Source organism: Dermacentor andersoni, chromosome 4, assembly GCF_023375885.2.
Source record: "Dermacentor andersoni chromosome 4, qqDerAnde1_hic_scaffold, whole genome shotgun sequence".
Taxonomy (NCBI): Eukaryota; Metazoa; Arthropoda; class Arachnida; order Ixodida; family Ixodidae; genus Dermacentor; species Dermacentor andersoni.
Window position 1 is genome coordinate 99,603,107 of NC_092817.1, and position 21,997 is coordinate 99,625,103.

General features: G+C 46.7%; 1 protein-coding gene across 4 annotated transcripts in view; it reads left to right on the top strand.

Moving 5' to 3' along the window:
• Positions 1-2,106: 2,106 nt before the first annotated feature.
• The window catches only part of LOC126536540 (sialin-like), an 86,156-nt gene continuing 66,265 nt past the window's right edge, over positions 2,107-21,997 (top strand). The window contains exons 1-3 of one of the 4 annotated variants that reach the window (XM_055074073.1): positions 2,107-2,407; positions 2,500-2,547; positions 3,603-5,389. The gene's annotated coding sequence lies outside the window, so the exon portion shown is untranslated. Of the gene's footprint in view, positions 2,548-2,624; positions 5,390-21,997 lie in introns of those variants that run through there. The other 3 variants (XM_055074072.1, XM_055074074.1, XM_050183552.3) reach the window with 3 other exon arrangements.

Here is a 21,997-nt window from a genome sequence, read left to right on the forward strand (position 1 = left end):
CCACGTTGACGAGAACAGCGCATCTCTAAAGCGGTGCGCCGAGGCAACTGCGAAACACCGGTAAGGGCACCATGTGTTTGGTTACCGTTACACAAAACAGACCATATTATCGAACATAATTCCCCTGCTGACTTCTATTCAAACTTCCACAAGCCGGTATATATATATATATATATATATATATATATATATATATATATATATATATATATATATATATATATATATATATATATATATGCAAACGCTCCGCTCATCGAAGCTCGTATTAAATTGGCCATGCCTTTTGGTTTCGGCTGCAACAACTGAAGATTTTTTTCTGACGTTATACTATATCATGGCATACCTAGATTATAATATATGAGTTAACAGGAAGACGCAGGATCAAAGTGATCAACAGGTGGTCGAACACGGAATATCACTGCAGCGAACGTTTCGACAAAGGCACTCGTCTTCGTCAGGGCAGGTCCCACCCTTACCAAGACAAGTGCGCTTGTCGACGCGTAGGTATACAGCGACATTCCTTGTTCAACCTCTGTTTATTGCCTAGATTGAGATCATATTGCTCGGGGCTATAACCAAGGTTCACCTTTCGCTCAGTCGACGCTTAGTTCGTGCACATGTCACTGACTCCACGAAGGCGTGTCACCGAGATTACTTGTGCTGTCACGTAGTTCTGCACGAAACGTCTTGTTCAGGCTCGTATTCGATGTAGGCTCACGAGCGACCTCTGTCCGCCTCTCCGCTCTTCGTGTGGCGGTGATTCGGCCGAGAACGCGCTCCTCCGCTGCGGTGCAGACAGCGCCGTGTTCCTTATTCTATGGAGCCGTGCGCGCCGCTCTTCCTGTGCTTCCGGGCCGCCCGCCTGCGCTGTCGTGAGCCACAATGCACGAGCCACTTCCGCACGGTGTCTACACGCAGGAACCGGTGGACTCAGCTCGGCGATGCGGCTGCATGCTCTAATTAGCTCTGTTTTGTGGGATTGGCGGCCCCACTGTAGCCCGACACGTCGCCTCCAGAGTTCAGGCAGGGAAGACTGAGGTATGCCTGATACAGCAAGGCAGAAGGCGTTCTGTGAGGATATACAGATGGGTGCGCAATGTACTTGACATGACTTGACTGACTTACGAACGGATCGATAAATAGGCAGGTGAAACATACGAATAAAGGGAGTGATCGATGGTTGTGTTGAAGAATTATCAACAAGTGTATGTGCAAATGGACCTGGGCATGGAGTGGATCAGACGATGCTGCTGTTCATACCGGGCGGACATCGCTTGTGAATGGGCATGTTCTCTACGACAGCGTGGAGTGGTGTGACGTTTGCAGAGATAAGGGTTGGGAATAGGTGAGCTAATCTGCACAGACTCGCCGGTAGTTGGAGCCAGGTGAAAGATTGACATCTGGATGACGTAGAGCAATAGCCCAGTTCGCTATTTTTGGGCACTAGTGCCAATGCAGTTGTGCGAAGGTGTTTTCAAAGGCACGACATTGTTCTTAGCGGAGCCTTCAGTCGAGAGAGTACACAGGATAATTTCAGGGGTCCGCTGCTTTCTTTTGGGAAGAAGATGCCGCCGACAGATGAGCGGCGTCTTGCCAACTTGAATAAACGTACAGTATGCTCCAAGAACGACAGTGTGTAGTTTCATTTGATATTGACGACTTTAAGCAACGCTTTGCAATTTTCTTCATTCAACAGGAGAAGGAAGCAATGGCGAGCAAGAACATTCTGTGTGAACTTGCCACGCCGTGAAAACTGAACCTCATCATGGCGAGTAAACCACACTCTGGCTCAGAGGCGTCAATCCGGGACCGTATTCGTGATTCGTTCGTCTCACGGGTATCACATTCAGTGAACGTCGATTAGCTCTTCCAACGCAAGCAGAAGTGAGGAAAGGAGCTTGGAGAGGGGGCACTGTAAGCGTTGCTACTGCGTCGGTAGCTGTTAACAGTGCATGATATTCAAGGGCGTCGACAGAAGGGGCATCAGAAGGGTTAGTTCCCTCACCCATTCCCTTAAGCGTTCACTCAACGATCGCTCGTCGCTACATCGCTCTCCATCTTACGTCACGGGAAAGTGAAAGTCCAGCTGGTAGTGACCGGTTTGGGACACTTCAGTCAGTGGCAGTGTGGCCGAGTGGATAGGAAAGCAAGCAAGTCCGTGCCGTGGGTATGGTGCGACGTTCGGGAAGTCGTCGTTCAGCGTTGCACGAGGAACGTCGGGTCGCCAGCGAGCGGGAGAGGAGTGGACGCCGTTCTGGACGAGCGCACGGACGTGGCCGTTGTTATAGCGGCACGGGCATTCATCGCGCGATAATAGCCTGGCACGCTGCTTCGTGGAGCAGGCTTCGTCGTGTGGAAGGTTCCTAGCGAGGCATTCAAGATGTGCCCGCAAACTACGGGTGTGGTGAGGGGTCATTCGTCATGCTCAAAATTTGTAACGCCACGTTCAAACTATGATGCCTGTACGCAACCATTTACTGTGGAAATCCTTTCTAGTTGGAAAACCTTCAATTAAAGGTCATAAGCCGCTGAAGAAAAAACATGGTAAGTAATTAATGCGACGAATTGAGCATGTTGGTACATATTTGAAAAGTAAGCGTTTATATGAACAAAAGTCAGATGAAGAGCTTGATGAGCAATGGCGATGGCTGTGAATTATAACATAAAGGAAGTAGGGTAAATCTGTGTGTCGGCTGTCTGTACAGGCCCCAACGTTGAGCTACAATCACGTGATCAAGTAGCAGGTAAGGAAGGAAAACATGGAGAAGGAAAGGCAGGGAGGTTAACCAGTTTAGCTCAACCAAGTGGCAGGTAGATAGAGTATACTAGATACTATCTCCCTCACCGAGGGTGTGCAAAAGCCTTTCTAAGTGTTCAGATGAACCTCCCGCCTCTAGTGGGTGGACACGACCCAGGCGCTGTGCCTGAACGCAGGGGTTCTTTGGAACGCGGTATTGCATGAAATTATCACTGCAATATTTCATCGCGTTCTCTGTGTGACAATGCAGAGCTATTTCAACTGAAAGAGTCTGATACCTCACATTTGACGTATACAGCAGTGACGTCGTGCAGCATATGTGCCACGTCTTTTTTTTTCTTTTCTGATAATTTTTTTTTCGTTCAGCTGAAATCTCATGTGCATTTATGATGAGCTCGCTGGCGGGTGAGGGATGCCAGTCTAGACAGGTGTGTGGCACTTGGCGAATGCCAGTAAGGGTAAGGTCGGGAACGCTGACCACTTCAAAGCCAGCTCTCATGTACATCCGGCCGCAAAAGCTCACAGGACATGCGTTCCACGACAAATCCGAATTTCTGCGCTGTTAAGGCATGACGCCTCCAAATTAATGGGTCATTCTGTATAGGTTGCAAATGCTACTGCAACGTGAAACTTTGAATTCAAGCCTATGTACGCTAGCTACGCGGGAGTTAAACTTTCTTTTTTTGTGTGTTATGCAAATCTCGTGTCCCTTGAACTTTTGCGGTCGTCTTTACGTGCCGAATGGGTCAGTGGGCAGATCGTGCGCGGGGCTGTACAACCCTGTTGACACCGGCTCGCCGCGCACTTTTGCAACTTTTGCCGTTCCGACTTATTATTGCAGGACCAACATTCCTGCGTCGTCTACTTCCGAAAATGCGACATCGACGGACAGCGGCGGCAATGGAGGCAAATGCTTTCACAGATGAGTTCTCCTATTGCTAATTTAGCTTATTTTGTAGGAGGCTGTCACGCACGAAAGGCAAGAACTAAATCGGCAGGAAAGAAATTACAATTGCGGTTGGGTGGAGGAGGAGGCGACACTCACCTAAGGTGGCAAGTAACAAAAAGAAAGAAAGAAAGAAACAAACCTAGGGACTAAATAGGAAAGAGAGATATGATAGGGGATAGGGCACATTTAAATTTAGTATATAATCACAATATCCTTACTGCGCAAATAGGGTGCATGACAGACAGCAAATGGAGGTGCAATGAACGCCGAAACCTGCATAGGTTGTTGGAAAATGGATGTATTTATGAGTGGTGGTGAACGTTCATCTGAAGTCGCTAGCGAAGACGGCATTGCATATAGTAAACTATCTGATTTTTCTTAAATTCAAGGGTGTTTTTCTTTAGCGTTTGTAGAACCACCCTCTTTCCTACGGTGACCTGAAGCCGACGTTATCATGCAGCTACTAGTAGGTATGTGTGTGAAATGAGGCATCGCCTAGTTTCATTTAATTGCACGAGGTCGGAATGCCCTAGGAATGACAACAACAAAGCGTGATCATTCTTCTAATTTGCGTATGCTTCTGACCGAGGTAAGATGCACAACGGCAGGAAAGTCGAGAGCCTAATACACAAAAGAAAGACAAAAAAAAAAGAAAGAAAACAGGCGGAAAAGAAAAGCAGCACCGCTGCGCTCAAGATAACGCGGCTAACGAATTTCACTTAAATTAGGAAATTCTGCCCTCGCGTGTGACAATTCTTCTCTTGCAGTTCTTTTGCACTTATTTTGCACGCGCGGTTGTCTTTTGCTACTTACATCTATTTATGCAAGATTTTCGACTCTCCGAACTGGTAAGGGTACACGGCCCACGGTGCCATTACATTTCCTAGTATTGTCCCAACAGCTGCGACGTATCGGTACTGCACTAAATCGCGGAGCGACGCAACCAAGCGCGTTCTTTTCTTTTTCTTTTTCTTTTGCTGACGTGGGCATGAAGTGGAAACCGCGGCGAACGCTTTCCAGACATGCCGGCTCTCAAGGTTGGGTAAGCATCATCGCTCAGCCGTCCAGGTTAAGCTTCGGAAGCGCATAATCGTGGTATGCGGCGGAGCGCAATAAATGTGACGAACCGCGAGAAGCGAACAGTCGGTGCACCGCGAGCCTTCCCGCGAAAGTGAGAGCATAAAAACTCGCGCGAAAAAGAGCGAGAGCGCGCGTTTTCTCTCTTTCACCGATAGCGCGCGGGGACCCGCACGGTTAAAGCCACGCTCTCGGGCACTCGCGCCGACGTTGCGGAGTCGTCGTCGCCCGCTGTCGCAGTCGTCACAGGCGCATCGCGCCCGACCTTTTTCCTGCCCGCCTTCAGCGTCATCCTTTCTCCCCGCAGAAGGCGTGTGCCGCTCTCTTTCGCCGCAGCGAAGCGCGAAGCGTCGGCGTCGTGAGCGCGGTTCTCGGCTCCGTTCCCTGGAGCGTTGTCACTCTCGGAACGTGGAGGTCTCTGGCGTACCGGTGGTGTCGGTGGACTGCGTGCGACTGGTGGACTTCCAGTCTGCTTTTGGCGCCGGTGAAGTTTAGTGCGCCGTCCTAGCCCCATAGCTGTCTCGGCTGCGCTCTCCTACTACTGATGAAACGGTGACGCAGCCTCGCGGGAGCAACACCTGTCGACTCGAACCTGTTCGAAGGTGAGTTGTTGTTGTTGTCGTCGTGTGTGTAGCCTCTATCCCGCAATCGCCAGCGGCCGGATGCATAGCGCGAAAGTGCGATGGCATTTCGGCGCTACGGCGCATTGTGTGACATCGATTCGTAAGCTTGTGAACGCTCATTGTGACTAGACCTACGCAATTTAGAGCGATTCTGGCGCACCGTAAATGATTCAGAGCTAATCACAGCAAGTAGGAAGTGGAGTATGCCAAAGTGCGACACATATCTTCCGAATCTTTAAATTTTGCAAACGTCTTGTTAATATAGATCAATCACGCATGCGGTCGTTGCGGTGAGTTTATATATACGGTGTGATTTACATCCCGGAATAACGGATTTAAAACTTTTGATGCTACCTTTTATGTGTCCGATGAAATCTAATATTTAAATTAGGAGATAAAGATTAAAACAATGTTTCTTTGCTTCAGTTCCAAAGTGCTCGTTTCGAAGTGTGTTTGAACCAACGATTCCATTTAATTACGATTTTTTTATTTCTTCTTGTTTAACGCTGGTAGGGCTTCGACGCCAGATACTAGCCGGATCCGGAAAAGTAGTGTTGGGGTTAAATGCTATCGCATTCAAAAGAACGTGCCTAAGTTTCAGCTTGCGCGCCGATGGATCGCCGTCGTGAAACGAAAGTGATTCGGGAACCTTGAATAGAGAAGGAGTGAATAGTAACATCGCGGTCGCCTTTGCGTCATCGCCTTCATGCATCTTCTGCTTTTCGCAAAAGAGACAGCGGCCTCTTCATGCGGCCTGATTTGTTGGCTCTGTGTGAATGCTTCAGCCACTTCTAAAGCAACGTTTCCTTCGCGAACCCCTCCTGCGTTTCCTGACCGTGGCGGCTGGGTGCTGCTATTGTCTGGCTCAATGGTTCACACGTAAGTAAAGAAAAAAGAAAAAAAAATCATGAATCACGAGTCTGCTGGTGGGACCGAACCTCTGCAGCCAAGCAAAGCATGATGATGATGATGATGATGGAGTCTCAATTAATGGCACAAGCACACTGAGGGGGGATAGGCCACGAACCGGGAGGTAATGTTATCTAGAAATGAGATAAATTATTTAATAACTAAACAAGTAATAAAAATAAAAGTAAATGAATGATCAAAGATGAGGAGTGAACCAATAATAAATGAAATAAAGTAGTATGTGTATGTTAAGGTAGTCAGCCATGCTTAAATCGAAATAGTAAATAGTCAAGGATAGACCTAAAGATGAGCAAGTTAAATTTTGAATAATATTAATAATGTTATAACTGTGAATTGGTGTTTTTACTTTGATTTTTCTAAATTTCGAATTTATTAAAGGAGAAATAGATAAATCATATAATAAGCGAAATATTAATAAAGCAATCTTTTTGTGTCACAGAGGAATTTACAAAAGGCTAGTACAACATCACAATGCTCTAACCATTAGGACACAACCGCTTCTTCTTCTTTATTTTTTTTTTGTTTATCGTCCGTACAACTTCAGTGCAATACCTTCACAGTAACATACATATTTCCGTTCAAGCGGCTTTCTTCAAACGCACACACACCAACATAAGAATTGTTTCTTGCTTCCCTAGAGGCCAAGACAACGCATTTTTGCTTACAGTTATGCAGGTGCGACTGCGAAACACGTTGTCATAGTGCATTGTCTCGTCATGCAATACAACGGCCAGAAATGTCGCCGGGTATTTTGCACAAGTTCAGTCCTCTTTTTCGCATTCTCAAGATGCATTTCTCATTGCAACACCTATAGGGTCTGTGAATCGTAAGCGCCTGTATAAAGATCTCGTTAGTGCGTTACTGCCGCAAACGTCAGTGTATATAGCTCTCCACAGTGAAGGTCGAGGACACACGTTTTAAAACGAGTCAAGCGAATGCTAATCAAACCAGCGACTGAGGACTTTTTTATTTTGTGATTACATACCGGCACGATTCCAGTGAAAACTTGCTTGCAGGACAAAGGGTTCCTTGGGGCTTGGACAGTCAACAGCACCCACTGCGAAAAATTGAAAACAACAGGACGCGCATGTACAGGTTTCTGGGATGCAACCCTTCGTTATGATATACATCATCGTTCACTTACAAAGAACTTTCCAACCGCACCGAATCGTATTCCTAATTGTAGACAACGAGAACGGCTTCCACTACGGCGTGTTCACGCTCCTCGGCCTTCAGAGCCTCTGGAAGACAAAGAATGGAAGTGCGTCACGCTGACGTTAACGCACGTTCTGCAAGATAAAACTTTAATGAAAGCGCTGCGTATACATCCACGATGCTATACAGAGCTCAACCTGAGCAGCCGCACAGGCTCGCCGTTTTAGGGGAACTTGCATGTTTGAGGAAGTTCTTGCATTGTTTCTTAATCGCACGTATACACTTCTACCGTGCCAACGCCAACTGCCTCTTCGACCGACGGCGGCCACATTTCGATGGGGTGCGAAAAGCAAGAATACCCGTGCACTTAGATGTTGGGTGCAGGTTAAAAGAACCCTTGGTTGTCGAAATTGCCGGAGTCCCCCACTGCGGCGTGCCTCATAATCAGATCGTGGTTTTGGAACGTGAAACCCTGTAATTTAATTTAAAAACCTCTTCGGGAGAATCGCCGCGTGTGTCACATTGCGTATAGCACGAGTGTCCGAGAGCACACGGGACGCAAAAGGCACAAAGACGCAGGAACGAAATGGGCAAACTTATAGGGTTTGATCAACCCCTTCACGAACGTCTCGCTTCATGTATATTCCAAGGTGTGTGTTTGATGATGATGATGATGTCCTTGATGAGATTGGCGCTTACCCACTCGCGGGGATTGGCCAAGAGTCGGGCAGACTTTGCTTATTTGTTCAGAAAATGGAGGTAAAAATCTAAAATTTTGTTACATGAATTTAGGCGAGGGAAAATGGAAATGGTTCAGTAGATTGTCATGCTACGTAGAGGAAAAAAAAATAATTATCTATAATATATCAATGAGGCAGGTGTGTGTTTGGGGGTATGCACATTTAAAAAAAAGAAAAAAAGGTGTGTGTTTGGGGGGTATGCACATTTTTTTTTTAAATCTTTAAAGGCGTTTTGATACGGCCATTTACTAAAATATTTCTGTCCTGTTCTGTTCTTTTATACATCGGTTGCTGTAGAGAGATGGAGGTAGAGATTATTTCGGCTGCTCCAATTCTCTGTGTTCACAGATGTCTCTTTCTGTGGAAATACTATAAGCTCGAGTTTTCCGCGGCTGGAGCTGTTTTACGTCTGTACCATGTTTCCCGGTGGAATCGTTCCAACGCTTTTTTTTACTTCTATAATCACTTCTCTCTCTCTCTCTCTGTCTGTCTGTCTTTTAATACTGCCCCTATGGTTTTGGCTAGTATAGTGGCGCCGACGCCTTCCTCGTCTTTCAGATTCACTTGCACGCGCTTCTTCATGTGCCATGCTCGGGGCTCCTCAAGCGGCGCGCTCTCCCGAATAAATCAGTGGCTTCCGGTTGCTCGTCCGATCGGTCGCGTGTGCCTCGGCCTCGCGTATGCGACGCGTCATTTAGCTATAGGACCTCACTTTGGTCTCTGCAGTTAGAAGTCATAAGACCAAGTACCATACTCAAGACGCGCATTAGATAAGCAGCGCGCATAATAAAAACAAGCAAAAGAAGCGCCATGACAGACGAATCAATGACACGCAATGTCTTACGTCCCCAGCATCATCACTTGGGGATTCGACTTCCTGCGACAAGCTGTGGGAAAGAGCGGCTCGGACGGCACCCAGTCTTTCAAAATTTCGTCAGATCTCCACGCAAACGATGGCAGGCCTTTAAACGAACTGCTATAGCTTAAGAGCCAGCCATAGCATTAGAAAATACATCTGGTCTAGTTGGTATAGCTTCACCGTTGCTTGAAATTTTGATATCGATGTTGTTTTCTTAACACACGGCACTCGCCGAGGAAGACGATTGGCCACGCATCGAAAAATGAAGTGACTAACGGGAAACGGCAAAATTTCCGAATAAAGGAACAACAACAACAAAAAGAAAGATATTTCGTGCGGAACTACACGAAAGTCAGAAATACCGTTACGAAACAGTCAGGAGCACCGCAAAAGACGAAGTTCATCTGCAACAAAGAAGGCGATTTGGCGGGAAGAGCGAGATATTACTCCTGTTTTGGAAGCTGAGCTTCTGGCGATAACTCGCACTGCGCAAACTTCCTCTGAATGGCCACATTCATTGCTGTGATTGTCACAGACTCTCTTTCTATTTGTTCTTCACTCACAATTTCATCAAGATGTCCACCCTTAAAAGCATTCCTGTCATTAGTCTCCACTGAGCGATATATTGTCAAATTATGATGGATACCGGGTCACTATATGGGTTGCATTTAAGCGAAATCGCCGAATCATTAGCGCGAATATTCCTGAATGAACCAATAATGTCTATTCTCCTAGTATCGACGTACATCACAACGATTAGGCACCGAAAATTTTTCAAACGTGCAAATTCTATGGAATCATCAATAACGTCCATGGCAGCAATCAAATATATCAGGTCTCCCTGAAAAAAAAATCAGTGGTTCCCATCAAGGAATATAGAGGTTATGATTACTAAGTTAACGGTGCCGCATTCTCCCGCTAAAGGCATTTTTACGCAGGGCTGGTCTGGTGATATCGCCCATGCTAGTTCTGTCAGGAAATTGAATCTATTGATCATTATTTCTCAATCTTTCGACAGTTTATATAATAAAAAAAGGAATTTGTGAGGCGCCGCTTAGTCATCTATAGGCTTGAATTTAGTACTACAGTATTACTCTCTGTTAAGGCCTCGGCACTTGGTTTTAGTCTTAGGGACGTGTTTGACGCTGTGTGTGACTTTGTTTCAGCAGCAAAATATATATCATGCACACCATCATCATCAATAACATAATTATTTGGGACTCGTTTTGGAAGCTATCTTCATTTATGTATAATTGTCGAGCTTGTAAATAACTTGTATATACACCACTATATGTAATCCGTTCATTAGTACCGCCTTTTCACAGTTATATAATTACATAAGCTGGAATACAACCCGACACTCTTACTCTTCTTTCTTTTTTTTTCTCTTCCCACTTCCTTTGTTTCTGCTCTCGTTCTGGTAACTCGCTGCATCATAAAAGTGGCGATGAATAAAGTGGCCGACTTTGTAAACGACTCGGGAAACATTCGCTCACGAAAGACAGCCAACAGCCGGATGTACGGCGACACCTTCGCATTCTTGTTTTCCCGCAATCGTAAAAGGGCTAGCCGACGCCTTATAGTGGGCATTTGCCTGACTGTAATCTTTACTGCTCTGGAATTCAAATGCTGCATGTAGCTGTAATATGTATATGGTAAAGGGGACGTTTCAAGGATGCAAACAAGCAAAAGTAATTTAGACATGAAATGCATAGTTCCCTACGTTGGTTGAAAAAATCGGGATCTTGCAGTGATGGAGCCAGGAATTTCCTTTCGGGAAGGGGGGAGGAGTGTTCGGCTACCCTTTCTGCCCCTATTGGACTCTGAGACAGACAGACAGACAGACTCACTCACTCACTCACTCACTCACTCACTCACTCACTCACTCACTCACTCACTCACTCACTCACTCACTCACTCACTCACTCACTCACTCACTCACTCACTCACTCACTCACTCACTCACTCACTCACTCACTCACTCACTCACTCACTCACTCACTTATGGCCACCCGCTGTGGTTGCTTTGCTTAGTAGCTATGGTATTGGGCTGCTAAGTACGAGGTCGCGGGATCGAATCCTGGCCACGGCGGCCGCATTTCCATGGGGACGAAAGTCGAAAACACCGGTGTACTTAGATTTAGGTGCACGTTAAAAGACCCCAGGTAGCCCTAATTTCCGGAGTCCCCCACTACGGCGTGCCTCATAATCAGATTGTGGTTAAGGCACGTAAAACCCCACAATTTATTTTTTTAGACGTATGGCCGAAAAGACGGATGCAACATCTAATCCGACGCACAGACTGATCATCAGGTAGGCTGGAATAATGAAGTGGCGGTAGGACGGAGGGACGAACAGAAGGACAGACAGATTGGAGTCAGATGTGGTTGGCTTGTGACACCCATGATTTGGCTTATGACGTCGCCAGCATTTACTTTCAGCCAGCGAAACTACCGAACGGTTAACACAATCGCACGACAGCTGATGGGGAGTATGCGACGATTAGCGCTTATTTCCGAAGTACCTGTTTCCAAGGCAGTTGAAAAGTGACTTCTCATACCCCCTTCTACAAACTGAAAACATTGTATTATCACAAAGATGGGAGGCAGTCAACAAAGGGATCGGTTGATTGGCTCATTGGTTGGTTAACATGTTTGCGTTAGGCGGCGCTGAGCAGAAGGAAGCTAAAAAAATGTAAGCGGCGATTGGAAGATTGGCGGAAGAAAAGTAGGGAAACGACGAACAAAGGAGGCGTGCAAAAACAAAGTTCACTATAGGGATTCAGAAAGTTTGGTTATGAGAATGCATCGTGTGTTGTTTCTTTCCTTTTTTTCTTCTTTAACATAGGTAGGACATTAGGGAATATAATAACAAGAGCTTGGTGGCGCAACCCACAGCCCCGTTTCAAAGGGGACGCTCATAGCATCCATCCATCCATCCATCCATCCATCCATCCATCCATCCATCCATCCATCCATCCATCCATCCATCCATCCATCCATCCATCCAAACATCCATCCATCCATCCATCCATCCATCCATCCATCCATCCATCCATCCATCCATCCATCCATCCATCCATCCATCCATCCATCCATCCATCCATCCAAACATCCATCCATCCATCCATCCATCCATCCATCCATCCATCCATCCATCCATCCATCCATCCATCCATCCATCCATCCATCCATCCATCCATCCATCCATCCATCCATCCATCCATCCATCCTAAACATCCTAGTAAGTACAACCTATAAACAAGGAATTTTTAGAAGATAAAGGGGGGAGACATCGCGCAAACTGGGTGTAAGCAGTGACCCATGTAGGGGGGTGGAGGAAGAGATAACCGTACAGTCGATGCTCATATAACAAGACAGAAAGATATAACAATGAGCTTCGAAACCAAACCAGACTTTGAAACCAAAACTTGAACAGCGTCTGTCGTAAATGGTGATAAGTGGCATTGCACGCCTTCACAATCTCGAATGCCCTGAGAAGCTCTAGGTGTTTGGGTGTTTATCGACTCAAGCACTGTATGTCTGAAAATGAGGTGTCGAGGTTCGCAGCCTCCCTCTCTCTTTCCTGTAGGAAACCGTGGTGGGCGGACCTCCTGCTAAGAATTATGTAATGGCATCATGCATTATGATATGCGTTGATTGTTGATTGAGTTGAATCGATATGAACCATTACCGCAATGTTTGGGCAAATGACAGAAAGAATCACATTACGAGTTACACAGAGTAACCGGGAAATATGCTACCGGCGAGAGCAATTTCTCGTGTCATAAATTGTAGCTTCGTGCGTCAAATTTTTTGCTGACACTTTGTACTTAACTGGGTGGGCTCCCAAAATCCCTAGGAGGATTGGCGAAAAAAAAAAGAGCGTTGTCGTCGTAATAACTCCTTAGTTGATGGCGTCAAGCATAGTAGCGGAGTATTGTCTCCTGGCAGTGTTCTTTTTAATTGATTACTTACAACACACATGTAGAAGGAGGTGCCATAGCCTAACAACTGTATGGGAATCTCCTATGCCGAAAGATCGCGTGGGTACTACAACAGGATGCAATGGCATTGCAAGAAAGCAGTATAAGAGAATACGAAAAGCGAAAACTCAGTTTAAGATATGACTCAAGTGAAATAGACAGAAATAAGGCGCAGTTTCCATAACTTCGAATCCTGATGAAAATCCGTTGAGTCTTGTGGTGCCGCGTTATAGGCAAATGTGACAAAGGGGTGAACCTCGTCTTAGTCTGTGTTTAATGCCGGCGTAACATGGCGAACACGATTTTCAAATTCAGATTAACGGCTTTACTGAACAGTTGTTCAGTAAAGCCGTTAATTTATGAGTGGTAGGTTATTGTTCTGCGACGACTCGACTCTCGTTGGCAATTCTGTTTCTCTCTGAGTGATGTCTTGCGCTGTGCCTTGCTCTTCCTTTCCTTCCCTTCCTTTTTTCCCCTTCCCTTCGAGCAGTGGACGTCATGTGTTCCTTTCGGGAGGCAGTAGCTAGCCCTGCTTCTCTTTCTGTTTCCCGTGGTGTCTATATGTTTCGACGAAGGAATAATGAATTACTAGAGGAGGCTCAAAATTTGTTGCGTTAGCTCTGGCGTGAACTTCATTCCTTGGTCAGTAGCAAGGAGTTGCGGCGCGCCATTTCTCAAGACAATCCTCCCAATAAGCAAAGGCTGTCTAGATAGCTCGTGTATTTGTTAGTCTTCTGTCGACGATTTAATTGAAAGCGTTGCACCAATACTATCATTCATACTTATGTTTTTGGTCTAAAGTGCAAGTCATTACATATGATTCATTGATTCGGCAGAGATGACGATAGTCTCAGTCACCCGTTTGACAAACTTGTATACCTTACGGAAGCGACACCTTACTCTCCGCTACAACGATTCCAATCTGCTCCTAGAGGAGCGATCTCGCCACTGAGAATTGATCGCTTGATTACGCAACCAATGTATCGCTGGTGTATAGGCCGCATTAATTTTTGTGGAGTGCTTTACGAAGCGAGGTCGGCGAGACCGTGCCAGCTGCTACTGCGCGCGCGAATTCACGCTGCCGTGATTATATAGTCCACCGATTGGAACATAAATGGCTTTAGCACTTCGCGATACATTCAACAGGGTGTACTGAAAAAATAAAGCAGAAGAAAAGAAAATGAAAAGTTTGGCAGCATTCACAGCGCTGCTGCGCATACCCACTCGCGACGTGAGTAGAGTGTGATATAGTTGGAGCCGCAGGTAGCGCCAGACAAGCAAGCTGTAAATCAAGCTAAACTAACGCGTAAACCCGTAATTCTTTTACTACGACCGAGACGCCGCGTTCTTTTCGAGAACACCAGTCGACGAGGGAGCACGCGAACTTGTCTTTACCCGTAACGTAGTAGCCCAGCGGCTGTGGCGTCGCGAGCTTGAAGTCGCGGGTTCGAGCTCGACTGATGCGGCTGCATTTTGATAGGGCCTAAATGGGGACTAAAAGGTCGTGTAGTTTCACTCCGGTGTCTTTTTTTGAGTCCGACTTGCTGTCCATAGAGTCTACAGAGTTAATGATATGCAGTACGTATCCGACATAAAACCAAGGTTTGTATCTTCGCCATTGGGCGTAGAGAGACAGAGAAAGGCAAAAGAAATGCCGGCAGGTTAACCAGAGATTATCTCCGGTTGGCTACCCTGTACTGGGGGAGGGGCAACGGGATGCAATAGGTGAGAAAGAAAGAAGGATAAAAAAAGGAAAAAAAACACTAAGCACACACACGCACGTACACACGAACTATTTCTGTGGGCACTGTCACGCAGCCCGCAAAGGCGTTCCTAGTCTTACGCAGTGTCACCGTACAGTCCTACGTCACACAGTGTACAGTCACAATTTGTCAGAAAGTGCCGTGTCTTTCAAGTATCGCAGCAGCGCCTTCATAGCGGATCGCGCTGATGTTCGCGTAGGCCAGGTTCCAAGGATCTTGTTTTCTGTCATTGGGCGCTTGTCCAGTTTGTCTAAGGTGGCTGAGAGGACTGCTCTTTGTGGGTTAGAACGAGAGCACTGACAAAGAAGATGCTCGATTGTTTCATTGCACCCGCAGAAGTCACACAGTGGGCTGTTGGCCATTCTGATAAGGAAAGAGTAGGCATTTGAAAATGCTACTCCAAGCCACAGACGGACAAGAAGGGTGCAGTCACGTCGTGGAAGCTCGGGCGGAATACGGAGCTGTAAATTAGGGTCTAGGGTATGGAGGCCTGGTATGGTAAGCAGATAAGGAATGTGGCGTAGATCGCTATTGGGCGTACACGATCGCGCCGCCTGCCGCCAGCGCCTGAATGACGTGTAATGTTGGCGCTGAAGCGTCTGCTTCAGTGCCGTAGTATGCTTCGTGTTTTGTCGTACTGTCGCGCGGAATTTCTGCTGGTTGTAGCGGTTTCACGCAACAATGCTTGTTTAATTCGATTTTAAGGTTTTACATGCTGTCTGAGAATATGCAGCAGTTCTTCGTGCCAATTTGGGCGAAATTTCGCTCTACGAACAATCACACAGATAGAAAGCACGGTAACTTCTAACACCAATTCTACGATCGTTAAATACAGTTGGCAAATTTTGAAGCGCCTATGCAGTTGTACAGTGCTCAGTGATTCAAGCAATGTACGCGGAGTACATTGTTTCCGGCATTTCTTGCGTCACCACTGGGCACTGGGGACACCGACCTGATTATATGAAAGTGAGAGAAACAGAGACAGTGAATTTAATGCAAAGAATGGAAACAGAAAAGACCATCGATATTTACAAGAATGGGAAGAAAGAAATTAGAAGGGAAAATTTGTACGATAACACAAAGGGCTGTGCCTTGCTATTCGATGCACGAGCTGGTTGCCTAAGGACAAAAACATACCGGAACCAATATTCGCAACAAGATAAGGCATGCGTATGCTGCAGCATAAATCTGGAGACCACTAAGCACATCCTAATGGAATGCGAAGGGATTCAGCCAGTGAGACCCGGAAGTAACATACACCTTGCAGAAGAGCTTGGATTTAAAGTGGATGAAAGCACCAACCGGTCAGCAGTCGAGCTAAGTAAGAGACCTTTAGAGTATCGGGGGGGGGGGGGGAAATCAGGGAACAAACTGATACACAAACGGATCCGCTACAAGCATCGGTAGCGATACAAGGTAGAGAAAGAAGTTTAGAGGGAAAAAAAAGATTATGGAGGTGTATGTAAAAATTCTAGAATGAAAAACGTATGCAGTATACCTGAATAAATCAAGCGGGCTAGGTGACCATTCACCGTCCCGTTTCAAAGGGGATGCCAATAAATCATCATCAACCATACCTAGCTCAAATATGAATGTTCTGTCGAATTCATTATACTATAAACGTGGCCTGTATGTCTGAGTAGGGCGATGTTCTTTGCACAGCGCCGCTACAATGCAACGTCACGAAGTTTAGGCGTGCGATGAAACAGACCTGCTCGATGGCACAAGCATGCGATATTGCACAATGTATCAATTCTTGGTGACGCAGCGCTACTGACCTCTAGTGCCGAGCCTTGTAAATTTCGTACTCTCTCACTCTCTCGTGTCGCTGCACCGCGTACTGAATACCGCTTTCACATGTTGCGTCATTGTCTGCCCGCACTTCGTAGCATTGCTAGCAGTGGAATACCTTCGTTATTCTGCACCTGGTCGGATTGAGCCAACTTTCTAAATGAGTCATCCCTACCGTTATACTGATGGGTGCTTTATTTTAGTTCACTGTGTGTTTTTCGATTTTTGCATCGCTGCACTTCTTGTTTTATTTGTTCAGTTCGATGTGCCTGTGCCTACTCTTTGTTTCAGCTGTCTTGTCGTATTTGTTGCCCGGAAATGTAGGACTCGGGAGCCCATGAAGCGCTGTTGAACTTTTCCTATCGATGTCCCTCCACTGTTGCGAGTGGCAAGTAAATGTCATTCATTCATTCATTCATTCATTCATTCATTCATTCATTCATTCATTCATTCATTCATTCATTCATTCATTCATTCATTCATTCATTCATTCATTCATTCATTCATTCATTCATTCATATTTCATTCACCTTTTCGTTCAAATGGCTGGCGTCGACAGCTATAAGTGGCTAATCGTAGCCCCCTATGGAAAGCCTTGGCTGCTTAAGTGGTTACTTCGAAAAATTGACAAACATTCGCAGATATACCGACCGATTGATTGATCGATAGGGATTAACGCGCCAGATCAATACAGGGCTTATGGAAGTCACCATAGTGGATGGCTCCGGATTAATTTGGACCGCGTGTGGTTCCTTAACGCGTGCCCAAAATTTGGTGCGCGAGCGGTTTACTGCGCACAGCTGTAATTTCATACGCAACCGAATTTTTGCCACCCTGACGTCACGCCGTGGTGCAAGGCTCAACGCAAACCTCAAATTGTTCACTCACAGGCTAATAGAATTTGTATGCTGAGATTCAGTAAGCATAGAGATAGTTGAAGAACTGTAAATGAGATGTTCAAAATTTTGAGGTAGGTAAGTAATTAGCATGATCGTATACTCCACCCTGGCCCCATTTCCCCAACGGGCAGAGGATACACCGAGTTACGTGGCTTCTGCCGGTGAAACGTGTTCTGCGACAGGAAGCTTTGTGCCCACGAAAGGATCCACAGCTGAAGTGGTTGACTTGCTGTATCAGCACCTGAAACACACACACCGCTCATAGAAAATGGAGCATTCCTCCGTGAGACAGGTAGTAGGGGAAAAAAAACGAAAGAAAAAAAATCAGACTACTTGTTTGTTTATCAAGAGTATGGTCTCTTGGAGCAATTAGGAAGAAATGAATGAATGTGTGGTTTTTATTGGCGCAAGGACCAGGTATGGCCAAAGAGCGCCACGCTCTTTGGCCATATTAGGAAGAGTTTGCATGCCTGAGTATATTTTTCTTATTAACGACAGTACAGTGAGTGAGTTGCTGCGAATTCGAAATATGAAAAAAAAAAAGAAACTTTGACAGACATGGACTCAAAAAGAACAAGGACAAAACAAACGCCGTTTCTGTTGTTCTCTTCATTCCTCCTCTCTTCGTATTTCAATGCGATTCCATTGTGCGGATAGTTCAAGTCGGCTGGGCGTTGTGAGTTATCATAGAGAACAGCTGGGATAGAGGGGCGGGTTGTGGTGGTGAAGAGGAAGGAAGCTGGTTGGCGAGGTGAGGAAGAGGCGAGCGTAGGCGATTACGTCAGCGTCACGGAAATGTTCTTCTTCTTCTTCTTCTTCTTCCCTTCTTCTTCTTCTTTAACTTCATCCCCGATCGCGGGGTTTCGCCGGTCGCGTCTCAGAATGCTTCACACTCGTAGCTATGCGCGCTCAAGGCCGAAGACGAGGTGGCAGTTGCTGCAGCGGAGACGGCGTCGATAAGGCGAAGCGGCGCTCAGTTTCATGCTGCGGAAACGTCCGAGGAATGCGCCGTTCTCTTGAAAGTCGCTCGGGCGTTGAAGATGCATAGTGTGGAATATGCGACGGCAGAAGAAAGCGAAGCTCTTTGCCGTGTTGAGGCAGAGGCCACCAGGAAGCGGCAGCTACATGAGACTTCAAAGCTGCACGAACTTGTACACATGAAGCGTTACAGGCCTGCGAGGAGACAAAGAAATCAACGCACAAGCAACGATCCTTGAGAGTTTCCATCTACTCCAATTGAATGCAATCGTCGGCTCATGGAAAACGAATCCGACCGCGCCTTCGGAGCGTGTGACAAACTGTGACTATTATAAAAGTTGCTGTTTAACCATGAAATACTACTCGCCGAAAGGGATTCTGTATGAAATGGTGGGATTCTGGAGGAAAATAACTCACAGTGCATTTCGGGGAGAACTTGAGGTTTACTCAATGCGAATGTGTTGTGGGAGATCGTCGGTGGATAGAATCCTCCCATAAGCTATCGCATTACTTCTCTTTGGGGTGATAATACGAGGATTCCTTGGCATTCTTTGTCGCCTGTCCTTTGCTCTTTCCTTTTTTTTTTCAAATTCAGAACCCTGATCCTGATATCCTATAGTCCCGGACACAGCCATTGCAGGTAATGAATATCCACGGCAGGCGCACGGGCTGGGCACTTAGGACACATTCCAGGATTTTCAGCTGACGATCTTCAGGCCCAGGTGATAGCCGATGTCTGGGCGATTCCAGCCTGCAGGAGCTTTCCTCGAGCACGCGCACAGTCGACTCCCGCGACAGCGGGTATATACACATATCCGAGGACGACGACACGCCGCGCAAACTTTGTGGACTTGCAGTTGTGGCGTTGGTCGCGAAAGCGGCTGTGCGTAAAGGCTCGCGCCGGGCCATTTATTCATTACCCTTTCGTGTCGAGTGACGTAGGCGCTTTTGCCGTGTGCGACGTTCGTGTCTGAATGTCTTTCCGGAACCATCGTTCTTTTTCTGCGCCTCTGTTCGTTCCGCTTTCCGAACCTCGCGTGCAGCTGCACGTCTTCCACGCCGCACTTCACGCGAGAGCTCGCAGGGAGGTAAGAACGCGGCAAACTGCACAGCTGTTCGCTCCTCTTGCTGCCCCTGCTGCTACTGCTTTCCTCGCGTCGTTTCTTTTTGTTTTCTTGTTCCTTTATAATTTTTTTTTCGCGCACAATTCATAGCGTCTTAACTACTTCGGCTCGACTCATTCCTTTCGCACTATATGTTGCTGCTGGCACGCTCGCAGTCACTGTTTCATCCTCGTAAGCTTTCTTGATGTTTGCATAATGGGATTTGTCACCGAGTCCCTCTCTGTCTCCGGTTTGTTTTGCGGTGATAGCTGTTTGGATTCTTGGCCCTCTTTAGGCATTGCGTTTGGTGTCCGTTGGAGGTATCGCTCACGCTACGTATAGCCGTTTCAGAACTGCGTGACATTTCGTCATCCCGTGTCTTGCCTAGAGCTTGTTGTTTTGGAGGCCGCACACCTGTGGACACATGTGCGGACACTGGTAAAGACGAACGCAAGTGCCGAGTTTGTCTTTGTAAACAAGCAATAAATTGCCCGTGGTGTTGCACTGCGCTGTAGGCGCCCTGCAACGTAATTTATGGACTTTTCTAATGCGTTCCACACTGTTTCCACGACGCAATATGCCAAGACACCAGTTGAACGCCGTTTGTTTGCGGTGCTGAACGCGAGTACGCGACTTGCCCCACATCACTTCTCAGCCTCAACTAAAATGTGTACTCGTGTTGACCGACAGAAGACCACTGGACTAATTGGTTTACTTGCATCTTGAAACTGCAAAAGTTCACAAAGACTGGACGAAGACAGGACGAAGCGCCTCGTCCTGTCTTCTCTCTTCGTTCTCGTCTTTGTGCGTTTTTACAGTTTCAAGATGCTCGCGTAGACCTTTAGTCTATATCTCTGTCTTCCCATCTCTTTGCTTCTATAGCACAACGGCCATCAGTTATCGTATCGGAATAGGTGACAAGGGAAATGAAATGATGGCCACGAGCCGCGGATGCTTTGATGGAGTGACAAAATTAGGACAACCTTGCGCTAAAGGGCGGGCCTTAGTTGACGCCAGAGAAGGTCGGTCGGTGGTTGTTGGGACAGCCGCATCTTCCATAAAAATTAAAAAGAAAATTATGGGGATTTATGTGCCAAAACCACGATCTGATTATGAGGCACGCCGTAGTGGGGGACTCCGGAAATTTGGACCACCTGGGGTTCCTTAACGTGCACATAAATCTAACTATCTATATACAAAGATATATGTGCTACTATATACTATCTATATACTATCTAAGTAAAATCTATATATATATATATATATTGCCCCGTTAAATATGCATGCCTTGTTATGATCACTTTCAGTACATATTAATTCAGGCTGAGCTATTTAATTTTTTTTTCGCCCGTCACATAAGTTTATCATGCACAAAGTTAGAGACGAGCCACCAGAGGATAGTAAATTTGGCATATTTTAGTCCAATCCAAGAGGGCTGCTTGGTGTTTCTAGTGTTTTTTATTACAAATTTGAAAATCATATGGGGGGTACAAACACACAATTCGTGGCCAGTTGCCGCCATGGGTACGTGCCATGTCTTGAAGTCTCATAATCATCATCATCATGACCATAGTATGATAGCTCGCTTCAAAGTGCCGCGGCTGTATTATAATGATCTTCCTCTTCCTTAGAGTGAGCTTCTCACTGAGGTTTCCTTTTAACAACGCTACCAGCGAAGCTCTGGACTCAGTAAACTAACCTCAACTCTCAATAGGTTTTTCTTTTAATTACTTCAAACGAGAAAGGGACTTCTTTTTCTTCGTACAACGTGCATTCTGCAGGGCTCGCGCAGGAGCGTGGGCTGCAGCTCAGAGCCGCTTCTTGCCAATCTGCGACTTGGCTGCTTTAGCATCTCGCAATTCCGTGTACGTGAACCCTACGGCGACACTTCCAGGCTCCGAATATCATGAAACGCAACCAACAAGAGCGTCGTCACTCCTCAGAAGCACCACCTACCGCTTCGGCCAGTCTTCCGGACGTTTCGTCGCCGTCAGTAGCTTCACACCGCCGCGAATCGCTGTCGCCGGTATCCGAGACGTCCCCTCCAGTAGCTCCTGACCCACCACCAGACGAAGTCTCACCGGTAAGCTCTGAAACCGAGTCCGAACCGCCACCGATGGTTGCCCTGTCGACGACAAAAGCCGATTTGCATTACGACCCTCACCAGGGGCCACCGCCCGCCGTTCGCAAGGCAGCCGCCGCCTTCAAGGCCTTGAACAGCGCCAACGTGGCCAGCGCGTCTCATCAACTCTCGCCCCCAAGTCCTACATCGCCAGGAACGGCCATGGATATGTCTCCTTGCACGGACACCGAAGAACAGGTCGGCGAGGCGCCCGTAGACGCACTCCAACCAATGGCTGCTCCCGACGCAGTCTTCCGTCAGG